Source organism: Candoia aspera, chromosome 9, assembly GCF_035149785.1.
Source record: "Candoia aspera isolate rCanAsp1 chromosome 9, rCanAsp1.hap2, whole genome shotgun sequence".
NCBI classification, from domain to species: Eukaryota; Metazoa; Chordata; class Lepidosauria; order Squamata; family Boidae; genus Candoia; species Candoia aspera.
This window is the reverse complement of record NC_086161.1, coordinates 21,779,657-21,795,200: the sequence shown is the minus strand read 5'-3', so window position 1 is coordinate 21,795,200 and position 15,544 is coordinate 21,779,657.

Below are 15,544 nucleotides of genomic sequence, written 5' to 3'. Positions count from 1 at the left end.
AAATCTTCTGTCTATGTGCTATAATTCATATGGGAATGCAGCTACCTGGCAGCACTGGCCAAACTTGGCTGATCTTAAAAAAAGCTAAGCAGGATCAGACCTGGTTAGTATTTGGATGGGAGACCACTAAGAAATCCAGGGCTGAAGGCTGAGAAAATGTTCTAGTAGAACAGAATGGCAAACCACTTCCATATGGTTGCCAGGAAATCTGCAGGTTGCCAGGAAATCTGCATAAACATCTCAATGAAGTCACTGGCAGTTGAGTCAAGGGACACTTTACTCTTATCTTTTATTTTAGATGCCTCTCCAATTTGCAGGTCACTGGGCAGTGACCTTGTCAGCTCTGTCTAAAATTGATCCAGCTGAGCTGCAAAAATCAGCATTATCTTGCTCTAATTAGGGAACCTTCTTATTCTTCTAGTTCTCCTGGCAAACACTCAGAATTCCTCCCTTGGGAATGCCTTGGGAAAACCTTTCACCCTCCCTCTAAAGGAGCATCATTATAAACAGGACTGGCACAAGGATTAGGGTTAGGGCCTGACAGCATCTTCCAGCTGCACCTCCCCAAAGATTTGCCATAAGCACCAAATGGAATTAAGCCCTTTTTCTTGAGTTTTTGCAGCTGTAAATATCATAAATATTGCTTGCACTGAAGATGTTGCCTAGCCTGGCAATGAAACGTCTGCAAGAAAACAACAAAGCTCAGAGAGCACCCGGGACTTCACAGTTCAACCCTGAGCTACAGAGATTCTCTTTGATTGCTAAATATTGGTCCCCATTTGCTTAATAATAGTGGATAAACAGCTGGGAGACCCAGGCTGAAGTCTTCCCTCAAACCTTGGAATCTGCCTTGGTGATTTTGGGCCAGTCACTCTCTCTCTCAGACCATCACACCTGGATGGATCTTGAGGTCTGAGTTAAAAACAAAGCAGATCTAGCAAGCCTGACGTCCACTTTCCACAAGAGCTGAACCAGAGATCTTCCCTTCCTTTTGAGGATTTTCACAGGAGTCCATCCAATGCACTGCAGCTAATGCTGACACATGTAAGCGTTTATGATGCCTGCCAACGGCTGTTTTCTGCGCAACAGATGATGCAAGTGCCTATCCCAGGCAAAAAGGGCTTTCAAATTCCATTGCAGAAAACAACCGTCTCTGCCTGACAAATGCCGGAGCTTTGTTAAAAAGAAAAAAAAAGTGCCATGCAGCAACACCTGTGTGACAATGACCTGTGTGCCTCTTGTCATTCTTTTCCAAGGCTTCTGCATCTTGTCTGCGTAGCAGTGAAAGCTGCAGTCAATCTGCTCCATCGAGGAACCGCTCCAGTGCCAAGGCAAATTGAGAATAATCTCCTTTGTTTTGCTTGCTACTGCTTCTGTGGAAACCTGTGCCAGTGATAGCCAAAGTGTACACTTTGTCCTCCAAAAGTATGGGCTAGCTACACTAGATCATTGCTAATGTAATGTCCATTACATCATTTTTTGTTTAGCAAATCAGTGGTTGTGCAACGGGGATATAGATATTTCTGATGGCCCTCAGAGCCCTAAATGCTCTAGAAAACTTGCCCTGAATTTGATTAATATCTGAAAATTCCAAGGAGAGAGATTCTGTAGCAGTTTTGTTTTAGAGGCAAGGCTTTGGATGAAAAGAAGCACCGTCTGGCCAGATCGGTGTCGGATTTGAGAAAGTTGAACAATCCTCTGGTGTAAGAGGGCTGTGCTTGAGCTGCAGAAACGATTTGGAAAGGTAGACAATCAGTGGTCCTCCAGATACTGTTCTTGCCACATCTGAAGGGCCGCATGTTCCCCATCCCTGATGTGGCTTTGATATGAGCCAAGGCCACGGTGACATTTTGACCAAGAAAGAACATGGTGGCAAAGGAAATCCTGCCTGGTACAATCAGTTGCAAGGGGAGATGCTTACTCCTATCCAGGTAAAGGAGATTCCCTGCCATCCTTCCTGTCACAGACTTCAGTCACCTCTCTGAGTCACGGATTTCTTCCTGGCCCCCTAGAAGAACAAGCTTCAGAAAGAACTCTTCTGGTACCCGCCAATTTTGCAGGCTGCCTGTGCTTGGGGCTTTTCAGTGGGAGGGAACCTGTGATCCCAGATTTGCAGAGATTTGGGGTTTTTTTGCATGGATGGCTGTCCTTAGCAAGAAAGCACAGACAGGCAGAGGCTCTGGCATTTTCTGGAGCGTTTTCACATTTTTGATGCATTTATTTCTGTGGCCTTTCCAAATGGAAGGCTCCCAGACGAAAGCATCCAGTCAAAACACATTATGCAGCTCTTCTATGAAAAGAAAAATGGGGGAAGGAGCAGTGGGAAAACACAGGAGGTGTCCAGATGGAAGATGTCCTCATCTGGATCCTCAGAAAAATTCCAAGAAATGAGGTAGGGTGATTGCACAAACAATCCTTCTCTGGAAATACTTCAGGTCCTTCCTTCCTTCCTTCCTTCCTTCCTTCCTTCCTTCCTTCCTCCCTCCCTCCCTCCCTCCCTCCCTCCCTCCCTCCCTCCCTCCCTCCCTCCCTCCCTCCCTCCCTTCTTATGAAACAACCCAAAGTAATAGTAGTGGTAACAGCATTATAATGATACAAACAAAAATATACTAGTAACAAAGGGAATGTAATTCTTGCCGCCTTGATAGATTTCAAATACTTAGGTTATAGCCAAGAAAACCAGATGCGCCCTTGAAAAACAATGTTCCCTTTCCAAAGTCATGTTGACCATCAGATCAATTTCAGGCCAAAATATGGCAACAGGAGAATAAGCTCAGACCACAAGCACTTCCACACACCACTGGTTTAACCCTCCAGACCTTAAAGTGTGTTTTCCTGCTGCCTTGTGAGTGTCCTCCCTGTTGACATCCTTAAACTCACAAAGGTTTCCATGAGCTGGTCTGTGTTCTGTCCAGTGACTAAGGGGGCAGCACCAAAAACAGAGCCCAGCAGAGTCCAGCCAGCATCCCCCTTTCCCATCACTGCTTTGCAAAATGGGCAGAAAAATAAGCCGCTCCCCGCAGTAGGGATTTTCAAGGCCATCTTTCTGCTTTATCACCCCAGCATTTCCTTCTATGCTGCAGCTGAGTCAGAAGTTAACTGGCTCAGATGTGGAAGAGCTGCTGCAGAGCCATGAGAACGCAGGGACAGGGGGCCGATCCTAGGCTGGCATAAGCCAGGGGCGCGGAAAGGGCCCATGGGCGTTCGTGTTCCCACTGTCAGTCTCCAGTCCAATGGATGCACCTCAGGTCTCTCTGCCTGGGTTCAGACACAGCCTGTTTCCTTGGTTTTGGTGAAGTGTGCTGTACAAAATCAGCCTTTGCGGTTTACTAAAATAAACAAATCTTAGCTTACTGCAATATGTGTGACTTCACACTACTGTAGCCTTTTTACCTCTGGCACCGAGGCCCTTCATTCATTTACTTCCGCAGAGAATCCAAGCAATCTCTTTGCTCTTTTCACGACCGCACCCAAAACCCAGAGAAACTGGAGCAACCACCGTTTATTCAGGCCAAAACCGTAATAAAAATTAAAATTAAAAAAGGCTGCCAGAAAGTGCACTCAAAGAGCCAGCAACAGGAAGTCTGAATACTTTATCAAGTAGAAACATAAGCAAGGGTCTACATCTTAGCCACCTTAGCACTTAAGGCCCAACCACGTAGGGTCCTGATGGAAGCCATGATGATGTTATGTGGGTCCTGATGCCACTGCATAAATTAGGTGAATCATGTAATTTGTGTCAGTCCCACACGCGTGAGGACATCATGACGCGTAATTTCAAGATGTGTGGACTTCAACTCCCAGAACCAGCATCACTGGCTGGGGAATTCTGGGAGTTGAAGTCCACACATCTTAAAATTGTTGAGGTTGAGAAACTCTGCTGTACAGTATGTGTGTACAGTTCAGTCTGGCTGACTTAGCAAAACATGTTTTTTATGTGCACATAAAAAATGGCTGGAGATTCAACACCATCATGACATTTTGGACATCCCTGCATTAGGTAGTTGTAAATTGGGCAAACCAGCCATTATTTTAGCTTGTTGAACGGACCTGTCATTGCATTAAGCCTTACAGTGATCGTGGCTTTTTTGCAGGGGAGGCAATGGGGGCTAGTGATGTCATGGGCATCCATGACTGACACAAATTACATCATTTGCATATGATGTCACTGTGACTTCTACTGGATAGCTATGACTGTGGTTTCATCAGCTCTCTGGCACCTGCCTAGATGGAAAAGGGCTGCTTTTCCAAGCACATTTCTCACGATCTTTTTAGCAAGATTTATTGAGAAAAAGGGGATGCCATTTTAAGACCATCGCTGAGCGATGGTCTTTGTAGACCAAGGTTTCTTAAAGTGTGGTCTAAGGATCCCTGGGAGTCCCCCAAGACCCACTCAGTAGTCTGCAAAATCAAAATTATTTGCCAGATATTGAAGATATTTGCAAAAATTTAAAACAATGTCACTCTTGTCATTATTATTTTTAATTTGTTAAAAAAGTTTTTTCAAGAAAAATATTTTATTTATGTTGATACCTCATGGGTTTAATACAGGTGGTCCTCACTTAACAACCACTCGTTCAGCAACTATTCAAACTTATGACAATGCTGAACAAGTGGGACTTACAACTGATCCTTGTAAAGTTGGTCACAGCATCCCCACGGTCACGTGATCATGAGCCAGGTGCTCAGCACCTGGTTTGCAATTACAATGTTGCAGCATCCCGCAGTCATGTGATCGCCATTCATGACCTTCTTTGCCGGCTTCCCAAAAACAAAGTCAATGGGAAAGCCAGTAGGAGGTCACAAATGGCAATCACATGACATCCTTGCTTAAGGACCTGCAGTGATTCACTTAACAATGGCAACTGGGAGCGCCGGAATTGCCGTCACTAAGCAGTGCGGTCAGGTGATGCTGCACTTTATGACCGTGTCACTTAGCAATGGAAATTCCAGTGCCAATGCCCATTGTTAAGTGAGGACTACCTGTATTGTTATTTTTGCATGATTCAATAAATAAATATCCTACAAATGCATCCATTTTCATTTTTAATGCTGTAAATATCAGTAAATATCACCCATACAAACAAAAGCTCTTTTGGGGTCCTCCATCATTTTTAAAAGTGGGAAGAGGTCCTCAGAACAAAAAGTTGAAGAAACACTGAGGTAGAATCATGATTGACTTTGTCAGAAATAGTCTCAATTTTCTACCCCTACACCTATTTCACAGCAAATTCATACACGCCCAGACATACTCCCAGAGTCACTGGGCAGAGAAAGGCATTGTAAAAGGGACAAAGTAAGGAGATCTTTAGCTGAGTAAGCTTCTGGATTGGCCAGAAAGATGACGTAGCTAACATATTGTGAGCAATCGCTGTAGCACCTGTTTCTAAATGGTTGAGAAACACCAGGGGCCTTTCTATGGAAGGAACCCTTGCATCTGCGGATGCCCCCAGTGATGATGGGGCAAGAGATTGCAGCAAGCCAGGTGACACCTTATTTCCGTATGTGGGAATGGGAGGACAAGGAAAGGAAAACCTGGATCTGCTTCTGCCTACAGTGGTGTTTTTCAAGCTTGGCAGCTTTAAGATCCGTGGACTTCAACTCCCTCAGTTGAAGTCCACACATCTTAAAGTTGCTAAGGTTGAGAAACACTGGCCTACGGTCTCTGAAAAATGGTTCCTTTTAATTTGAGTGCATAAATTGGCCTCAAGTTCCAGAAGGAGAGATGCCAGGAGGTTATAAAACCTGTTCAGTTGGAAGCTGCCACCATCTGCCTCGAAAGGCTTTCTCTTGAATTTTAAGTGTTGGGGGCCAGGCTGGCAGGGGAGAAAGTTGTGCAGACTTGTGGGAGGGATGCTCTGCACCTGCTCAGAGGCATTTTCTTTTATTGAACTGGTTCAGAACCTTGATGCTGCCAACCAATGTTGAGGGTGGCATAATCTGCGGCCTTATTTTGGTATTCTGCCTTCCTCTGGCTGTTGTATAAACCTTTGGCTTCTCACACTGGGCTGCAGTGGTTAAAACTCAAATTATGGGGAGAGGTTCCTGCTGCCACCCAGGACCTGTGACAATCACAACTGTTGATGGTGTGCTATGGTTGCCAAGGAGAATAACAATTTGTGCACTGCCTACTGGGTTTCCAATTCTGAGCAGCGCCCCGTGGAGATGTTAATAATGCAGGTAGGATCAGATTCATGTGAAGGTAAGGGGCGATTTGGAGCCTAGAGCCAAGCCCCCAACAACATTTGAAGTTTTGGAGGGATTATTCTGCTGGCAAATGAGGTTTGGTGGTACAGAAACACATTGAATTCCATATTCTTTATGGCTTCACTCCCAGTTCACATATCTTGTCTCTACTGGCCAGACCTCTCCAGGCTTCCCCCCTTACCTGGCAGATAACACCTTAGTCACATCCCCCAGGCAAACCAAGCCACAGGCTGGGCGTCCAGGAAGGAGGTCAAAATAGTCAAGGGGGTGACTGTGTCTGTGCAATTGAAGCCCTCCCCCCCGGGCTTTTTATATAACCTAGAGCACAAATCCATGATTTGCCATATCATGGTTGAATGAAGAAACAATAATGGGATGGGATCACATATCTAAGGCTTATGGCAAGGTACACGCCACAGCAGGGCCGCAACTAGGGTCTGTGTCACCCGGGGCAAACATGGATTCCACGCCCATTTTGGAGCCGCCCCCAGTGCTCATTTTGGCGCCCCACCAGCGTGGCGCCTGGGGCACGTGCCCCAGTTGCCCCCCCTAGTTGCGGCCCTGCGCCACAGGCTAAACTACAGAAAAAGCCAGGAGTGTCTCTGCAGGGGGGAGAGTCAAAAAAAGCCAAGATGGCTGCAGCATCCACACAATCAAAGCCCCACCCCTTTTTATGTGCATTTTTTTTCTGCCATTCAATCATGTCCGATTCTTGCTGACTGCCTAGACTAGTCCCTGCAGTTTTCTTGGCAAGTTTTTCGGAAGCCATTGCCTGCTTCCCAGGGTTGGGAGAGAGGGACTGGCCCAAGGTCACCCAGCCGGCTTTGTGCCCAGGGTGGCACTAGAACTCACGGCCTCCCGGTTTGTAGCCTGGTGCCTTAATCACTACACCAAACTGGCTCTCTTTATGATGCACATAAAAAGGGGATATAAATGCACATAATGATGCACACAAAAAGGGGAGGGGCTTCACCCAGTTGCAGTGATCATCATGACTTTTTGGACCTCTTCAGATGCACAGGAAAACCACATTAGCTTGGTGTGACACATACATACATACATACATAATTTTTATTATGGTCTTAGACCAGTACAAAGCTAGTGTTCTGTAAAATATACATAGTCTTTCTTAAAATGATAAAACGTAGGATAAAATAGGAGGATAAAAATTAAAATAATATTAAAGTATATTTATAACTATCTAACTAAACTCTCTAAGTGCAGTCTAAGATACAGCCTATACTAAATAAGGATATAGACATTAAGAATATATTAAGTATATAATGTAAAACATGAGTATCTAAAATTATCACTATGTTATGTATATAAAAAGAAAATTTAAATGGTTTGCTATTACATGCAATAAGGGATGCAGTTGCGCTGCTGGTTAAACCGCTGAGCTGCTGGGCTTGCCAACTGGAAGGTTGGCAGTTCGAATCCGCGTGACGGGGTGAGCTCCCATTGCTAGTCCCAGCTCCTGCCAACCTAGCAGTTCGAAAACATGCAAATGTGAGTAGATTAATAGGTACCGCTTCGGCGGGCAGGTAACGGCGTTCTGTTTAGTCATGCCAGCCACATGACTATGGAAGTGTCTACGGACAAACGCCGGCTCTTCGGCTTTGAAACGAAGATGAGCACCGCCCCCTAGAGTCGGACACGACTGGACTTAATGTCAAGGGAAACCTATTACATGCAATGCATTACAGAAATTAGCCCATCAGGGTCTGAGGGATCTTCATTGCTGCAGCCCAGAACCTTGCTACCTGCACTGTGATGATAGAGTTTTCATCTATAAGCAGCAATTGAGTGCAGTCAGAATCTGTACAACCGGGGTATTTACTAATCAGGGGTATGATGAGTTTGGTACGAATGTCTTTATAAAAAATACAGTGCAGAAGAACATGGTCTATAGTTTCCACGCTTGGTGTGACTCATAAAGCCAATTGTAAAACTCAGAGGGACTGAACGTTCTTACACTTTTGCACTCTGTGCTAGATTTGCACATCAGTGCAACATGGCAGTGCTAAGCCATGAATGCCACACCATAATGCAGTCCATCTTGCTCTGGCTGAGCACAGGGTCAGCAATATCCTTTTAACTGGGGTCACCCTTTAATTTTTTCAGCCTCACAGGGAACGCAGGGCATGTGGCCAAGGAAAACAAACCTTAGCATGATATGTGGCCACAGTGGTTTATGGCAGGCTCACCGTTACGGCAGGCTCAGTTTCTTCAATGTTTTGCTCTCAGGATCTCTTCCCACTTTTAAAAATGAGGGAGGACCCCAAAAGAGCTTTTGTTTGTAGGGGTTATTTTTATGAACTTTAAAAGTAACCAGCTGTTCAGTTCCTCCAGTGTTAACTTTGGAGGCAGGCAGGAGCAATGTACTCAGATAGCACAGGCATGGAGCAAAGCCTTTAGGGTAGCATCAGTGAAAATTTAGCTCCCTAGTCCTGAGCAACTAACATTATTAAATGGGTAAATAGAGAGTCTCAGGACAAGAGATTGTCAGATTTAATTTTGTGCCTGTGTGCAGCGTCTGCAGCTTTGCTGTGTGTGTGTGTGTGTGTGTGTGAGAGAGAGAGAGAGAGAGAGAGAGAAAGAGAAAGAGAAAGAGAAAGAGAAAGAGAAAGAGAATCAGAATAGGTTACTTTTCTCAACTGCAGTTAATGAGAACAAACAACAGGTTCCCTTCTGAGCAAAAAGCCAACATTAGCAGGAGAAGGTGGAATTCACTTTGCCTTCCCTGCTGCTCCTCTATTTGCCTTCCAAAGTCAGCCCGGATTTTTAATCCCCTCTTTCCTTCATTTGTCAATGTTGCGGTCAACTCACCCGCTGGCCGGAGAGATTTTGATGATGGAGGGCAGACCATCTGAGAACCTTTCCTTGATTTCCATCAGCACAAGGTGTTCTTCTGACTGAATGTCAAGCTCTGCCTGAGACCCAATAAAAACACAGACGCTAGGGTAGACTTAGGTTCTGGTTTTATTTGGGAATAGAATACATGCCCTTAGAAAACTGAGAGTGAGGGGAGCGCACCGGAACGGGATTTAAATAGCCCACGTCGGTCAGCGCTCCACCCCACTTTACCCCAGGTGTGCCCCACAAGTCCCAACCGTTCGTCCAGGTGAGAGGTCGTCCAGCCCCCTGCACCCCGGGCATCGCCTTGATCGCCTTCCTGTGCGGTGATGATCCATTGCCGGGCGATCAGGCTTCTAATTCCTCGAAAGCCCGGGCGCGCCCTTCTGAACCTCGCCTGTTCGGTTGTTAATCAATTTCATATCAGTTTCCTTTTGTTGCTTCCTGGGCTGCCGCCCTCGGTCGTTACATTGTTTCTTTAGACTCGTTACTGCTTTTTTGTGTTTCTTTATTGCCCTTGCCTTATCAGCCAGGGACCCATAATCTTGTATTGTCATGCGAGCCGTTGCGATGTCACAACCATCGCAACGGTGATCATGACATACTGCCCCCCCTGGAAAAAAGATCAAGCCGAGGGTTTGGAGGGGTATGCAGTATGGAAGTCGCGGATTAGCTCGGGAGCCTGGATGTCGTGGGCAGCAACCCACTCAGGGTGTGGAAAGTGTTTCCATTTTACCAGGTATTGGAGGGAGCCCCGCAGCTTGCAGGAGTCAAGTACCTCCTTGACCTCGAAATGTTGCTGTCCGTCTATCATAACTGGTGGGGGGGGAGTGCGTGGGTGCCACCGGGAGGAGTCACTTGCCGGCTTGAGTAAGCTGCAGTGGAACACCGGGTGCAGCCGCTTTAAATTATGGGGCAGGTCCAAGCGCACTGTGACTGGGTTCACGATTTGTGTCACCTGGAATGGCCTGATAAATTTGGGGGCTAGTTTCTTGGACGGTTGTGGTGATTTAAGGAATCTGGTGGATAGGTAAACCAGGTCCCCCACCCGAAAAGTTGGTTGTTGGCGCCGGTGCTTGTCTGCCTGTAGTTTGTATGTGGTTTGTGCCTCTTTAAGCACGTCCTTGACGACGGGCCAGGAGTCTGCGAGTTTGGAACCCCAGTCACAGGCGGCCACTGCTGGGGACGGGGGCTGAGGGAGCTTGGGGATGGGGATGAATTCCCGACTCGACACCACCCCAAAGGGGGTTTGTCCCGTGCTTTGATGTACCGCGTTATTGTATGCGACCTCTGCAAACGGGAGTAAGTCCACCCAGTCGTCCTGGTGGTAATTTATATAGGAGCGGAGGAATTGTTCCAGTGTGGCATTAAGGATCTCTGTGGATCCGTCCGTCTGGGGATGCCAGGAGGTTGACAGGGCTTGCTGGGTACCTATTAGTTTCAAAAAAGCCCGCCAAAACCTCGAGGTAAATTGTGTGCCCCTATTGGTCACCAAATGGGAGGGGCAGCTGTGGAGGCAGTACACTTGTACCAGGAAGAGTTTCGCCAGCTGTTGTGCTGACGGGATCGAGGCACAGGGGGTAAAATGGGCTTGTTTTGAGAAGTAGTCTTTGACTACCCAGATGACTGTTTTCTTTTGGCTAGGCGGTAAATCCACGATGAAATCCATCGAGATTTCATCCCAAGGGCGTGAAGGTGCAGCCACTGGCTGCAGCAGCCCCTGGGGTTTACCGGCCGGTCGCTTGGCCATCGCACACACAGGGCAGGATGCCACATACGTTTTGACATCCTTCCTCAGCGAGGGCCACCAAAATTGGCGTCGAGTTAGGTGGAGGGATTTTAGGAACCCAAAGTGACCAGCCTGTTTGCTGTCATGCGACCTGCTGAGGATAGTCGGTCTTTGTGAGTCAGGGACATATAACCTTCCCTCCACCCAGGTGAGGTCCTGTTCCATAGTTACTTTGTTAGGGTTGGCGAGGAGCCAGGGGTCAGATTTTAATGCTGTTATAAAATCTGTACATAACCCACCTGGCATCTGTGGTTGCCTGCGGCTCGGGGCGGGCTGCGCTGGAGTCGTTTGCAAGGGGGGGGGAAGGCTGTCCCCGAGCGCAGCTCCGGGTGACAGCTGCTAAACCCAATTGGGAGTCAGAAAGCACAGTCCCTATGACATCGGAGATAGGCTCCGCATCCTGGGGTAGTCGGGAGAGTGCATCTGCCAGGAAATTCTTTTTTCCTGGGATGAACTTCAGCTGGAATTTGAACTGGCTGAAAAGCTGAGCCCAGCGTATCTGCTTGGGACTGAGGCGCCGGGGCATACGGAGCGCCTCTAGGTTGCGGTGGTCTGTCCAGACCTCGAAAGGGCAAGTCGCCCCTTCCAAAAGGTGACGCCAAGCCTCCAGTGCTGCTTTGACCACAAAGGCTTCCTTTTCCCACACGTGCCAGCGCCTCTCTGTCTCTGAAAATTTCCTAGAGAGATAGGCGCAGGGCTTCAGGATTCCAGCGGAATCCTTTTGCAGTAGGATAGCCCCAATTGAAAAGTCAGAGGCGTCAGCCTGTACCACAAAAGGCCATTCAGGGTCGGGGTGGGACAGGATTGGCTCCACTGTGAACAGCGCTTTCAGCCTGTCGAAAGCGGCTTGACAGTCGGGAGTCCAATTAAGTACAGCCCCTGGGTTTTTGACCTTGCGTATCTCCCCGACGCCTTTGGTCTTCAATAAATCGGTCAAGGGCAGGGCAATTTTGGCGAACCCTTTTGCGAAGGACCTATAGAAATTCGCGAACCCAAGGAAACTTTGAAGCTGGCGCCGGGTGCGAGGGTGCTCCCAGCTCAAAACAGCCTGAACCTTCGCAGGGTCCATTTCTATGCCCTTGTCTGAGATTCTGTACCCTAAATAGTCCAAGCGTGACTTGTGGAATTCGCACTTGGAGAGCTTAGTGTAGAGTTTGGCTTTCTGGAGCTTAGTGAGAACTTGTCTCACCAATCTCTCATGTTCCCTCTGAGTCTTAGAGTAGATTAGGACATTGTCTAGGTAAACTAAGACTCCTTTGAACAGATGTTCATGCAGCACCTCGTTGATTAGTTGCATGAAGACCCCTGGGGCCCCCGCAAGACCGAAAGGCAGTACCTTGTACTGGAAGGAGCCCAAGGGACAGTTAAACGCTGTTTTCCACTCGTCCCCCTCCCTGATGCGAATTCGGTAATACGCCTCGCGGAGGTCGAGTTTGGAAAACACCCTTCCCTTGACAAGTGTGCCAGCATGTCTTTTACAAGGGGGAGGGGGTATTTGTTTGACAGGGAGGCGGAATTTAACCCATGGTAATCTGTGCATAGTCTTAGGGTGCTGTCCTTCTTCTCCCGAAATAGGACGGGCGCTCCAACCGGTGAGTTTGCCGGTTCGATGAAGCCCCTAGCAAGGTTTTTGTCCAAAAAGTCCTGCAGCACTGCCAATTCCCTCTGAGTCATGGGGTAAATTTTGGGCTTGGGTAGTGGGACGTTCGGGAGCAGTTCAATTGCACAGTCCGTCTTGCAATGGGGGGGGGGGTAATTGGTCCGCCTCCTCCTCCCTGAAGACGTCGGCGAAGTCCGAGTATTGCTCCGGCGGTTCTTCTGGGGGAGGGGCGTGGGCTTGATGGTCTACGATCTCAGCCCTCCCCACCGTCAAAGCGGAGGATTTCCCCCTTGCTGGTGCCTGGTAGAACCCATCCTCGAATGTTATTGAACGGGTCCTCCAATTAATGTAGGGGTTGTGGCGGGTTAGCCAGGGGATCCCCAACACCACTATGGGCTTGCCTACTGGGGTGACCACAAAGTCTATGGTCTCCTTGTGGGTGCCCATTTTCAGGGTGACCTTCCTTGTACCCTGGGTGGCTGGTCCCCCCCCCCCCGCCGTGGAGCCATCGAGTTTCTGAAATATCAGCGGCTTTGGGAGGGGAGAGCAGGGTAGGTTCAATGCGGCGGCAATGTCTGGGTGGATCAGGTTTCTGGAGCACCCAGAGTCCACCAAAGCTCCGACCGCGATGGCTTTGGGGCCGTAGGTCAGTTCGATTTCCCCTGCCAGGATGGGAGGATCCCCACTCACCCTGGGGGTGTCGCGCCCCTTCTTCACCACCTGCCCGGCGGCGCTGCTTAGGGCAGGTGGAAGGCGTTTCCCACCGGCTGCTCCTGGGCGTCCAACACGTCCCCTGCGAGGTAGGCATCTTCCTCGTCCGGGGTCGCTAGCGCTCCTGTCAGCCGTCTGGGAGGGTTGGGTGGCTTGTGCGGTGCTTTCTGCGTTGGCCTGGGCGGGCGATCTGTCGTTCTGGTCTTGAGGCATTCAGCTGCCCGGTGGCCCGTCTTCCCGCACCTGACACATTGCCCGCGGGCAAACCGATGTTGTCGCTCCGCGTCCCATGTCGAGCCCGACTGTGGAACTGGCCCTTTCCCGCTGGGAGGAGGTCTGTCTTTTTCGGTCACTAGCGTGAAGGTGCGCTGGGCGTGCTCAGCCTTCCCGGCAAGACAGATCCACTCGTGCAGGGAGTCTGGATCGTCTCTGTATAGTGCCCATTGCAACACCTCACAGTTGAGGCCATCCTTGAACATGTCGATCAAGGTGGCCTCGGACCATTCCGGGATTTTCCCCGCTAGGACTTTAAATTCAAGGGCGTAGTCTGCCACTGCTTTCTGTCCTTGGCGAAGTCCTTTAAGGGTGCTCTTGGCCCTTTGCCAGGGGGTCTTCGAAGTACTGCTTTAGAGTGGCTAGGAAGATATGGAAGGTAGCCAGGGCTGGGGCTCCAGACTCCGACATCTGGACATATCAGTCCACAGCCCTGCCCTTAAGTTTTGTGGCCACTGCCGAGATTTTGGCCCCTTCCGTTGCGAAGCAATGTCCATACTGGGTTATATAGTTTGTGGCGTTCATCAAGAAAAATGACAGGTTCGTGGGGTCTCCGTCGAATTTCACGGGGAAGTCTTTGACGAACCCCCCAACTTGCGAGACCCCCACCTGTGGGTGGCTAGGGATGACCCCCACCAGAACGGGACCACGGGGCCCTGAGAAAGAGTCCCGTGCTTGGCCCCTTCCTCTCGGGGTTGTTGATAGGGTGGGTGGGGTGCCACGACCCCCCCCTATCCCCTGTGCAGTGGCAGTCTTTGTGAGCTCGCTCACCACCAATGCCATGGACTGGAGCATGTGTTCCAGGGCTTGTACCTTGGACTCTAGGGCTCTGAACCTGTCGGGCGTGACAGGGTCGTCCATCCTCAGTGCTGCCGGTTGCTGCCCGATCGGCAGTCCTGCGACTTCCCTCTCGGGCGTTTGGGGGTAGTGGAGTCTCCAGGTGGTGTAGGATGTCCCTGTCCAGGGTCCTGCTCTGCCGTCCCATTTGAAGAGTTGTTGGCCCCCGACTTCCTCTTCCATCGGGGCTCTCCACTCCGGGCTGGAGCTCCAGGTTTGGAACTGGGGTGCGGTGTGGGCAGGGAGGGAGCCCGTGTCCCATCTCGGGCGCACCGACTCCAGAAGCTGTCTGGTCGTCTCTCCCACCTGCGTTGTGTCTTTCGCACCTCCGGTCTGAAGCGCCAACTCCATGGCCGTCCCTGGTTCTGTCATCGCCGGTGTTCTCTCCCGCAGAAAAATTTTCCGGTGGAGACTGGCGAGGTTCGTTTTAGAAGACTCTCAGCTTTATGTCAAGCTCTGCCTGAGACCCAATAAAAACACAGACGCTAGAGTAGACTTAGGTTCCAGTTTTATTTGGGAATAGAATGCATGCCCTTAGAAAGCTGAGAGTGAGGGGAGCGCGCCAGAACAGGATTTAAATAGCCCACGCCGGTCAGCGCTCCACCCTACCTTACCCCACGTGAGCCCCACGAGTCCCAACAGTTCGTCCTTGCCAGGTGAGGTGTCGTCCAGCCCCCTGCGCCCCGGGCGTCGCCTCGATCGCCTTCCTGTGCGGTGATGATCCATTGCCGGGCGATCAGGCTTCTAATTCCTTGAAAGCCCGGGCCCTTCCGAACCTCGCCTGTTCGGTTGTTAATCAATTTCATATCAGTTTCCTTTTGTTGCTTCCTGGGCTGCCGCCCTCGGTCGTTACATGGTTTCTTTAGACCCATTACTGCTTTTTTGTGTTTCTTTATTGCCCTTGCCTTATCAGCCAGGGACCCATAATCTTGTATGGTCATGTGAGCTGTTGCAATGTCACAACCATCGCAACGGCGATCATGACACTGAACCTCCTTCAGCTAAATGGGGCTATCTGGGATCTTTTGGTGCAGATGCCGAAATTATTCGGTTGAAGGGAGAAGGGCCTGGGCGCGTGAGTGCAAAATGATGGGATGGGGGGCAGGATTTGGTCAGAGGGCCTCATCACTTAGCAGTCCTGTAGAATTAGGATGCCAAAGCTGGGTTACGGTGCTGCACACATTTAAATTAAGCATGAAGTGAAGAGATCCCAGAGAGTGATTAGCAGCAGGAATCCTGAGACTTTGCTTGAACAGGATATGGAAAAGCTT